Source organism: Penaeus monodon, chromosome 23 (genome assembly GCF_015228065.2).
Source record: "Penaeus monodon isolate SGIC_2016 chromosome 23, NSTDA_Pmon_1, whole genome shotgun sequence".
NCBI lineage: Eukaryota > Metazoa > Arthropoda > Malacostraca > Decapoda > Penaeidae > Penaeus > Penaeus monodon.
In genome coordinates this window covers 30,433,749-30,434,057 of record NC_051408.1, presented here as the reverse complement: position 1 = coordinate 30,434,057, position 309 = coordinate 30,433,749, and positions in this window count along the sequence as shown.

The window sequence follows — 309 nt, the reverse complement described above, 5'->3', positions numbered from 1 at the left end:
CCCTTGGAGAGGATATGGTGGACCCGAAGTGGAGAGAGATTGAGGGAGAGTCGAAAGCTTCCTTTAGGTTCGTTACTGGGGCGTGTTTGTATTTTTTTTTTTCAATACATTTTTAGATTAAATATACTCATTTCAGTCTTTTTTTTCTTACTCAAAGTTGTGTCTCCTTTTCTTCCTGCTTCACCCCCTTCCTTCCTAGTTATTGCTTATTCACTCCTCCGTCAGCCAAGTGTGTTTCCCTTTCCCGGTCTTCTGTCCGACTTTGGTTCTCTCTCTCTCTCTTTTCCGTCCCTCTGTCATCGACATTTC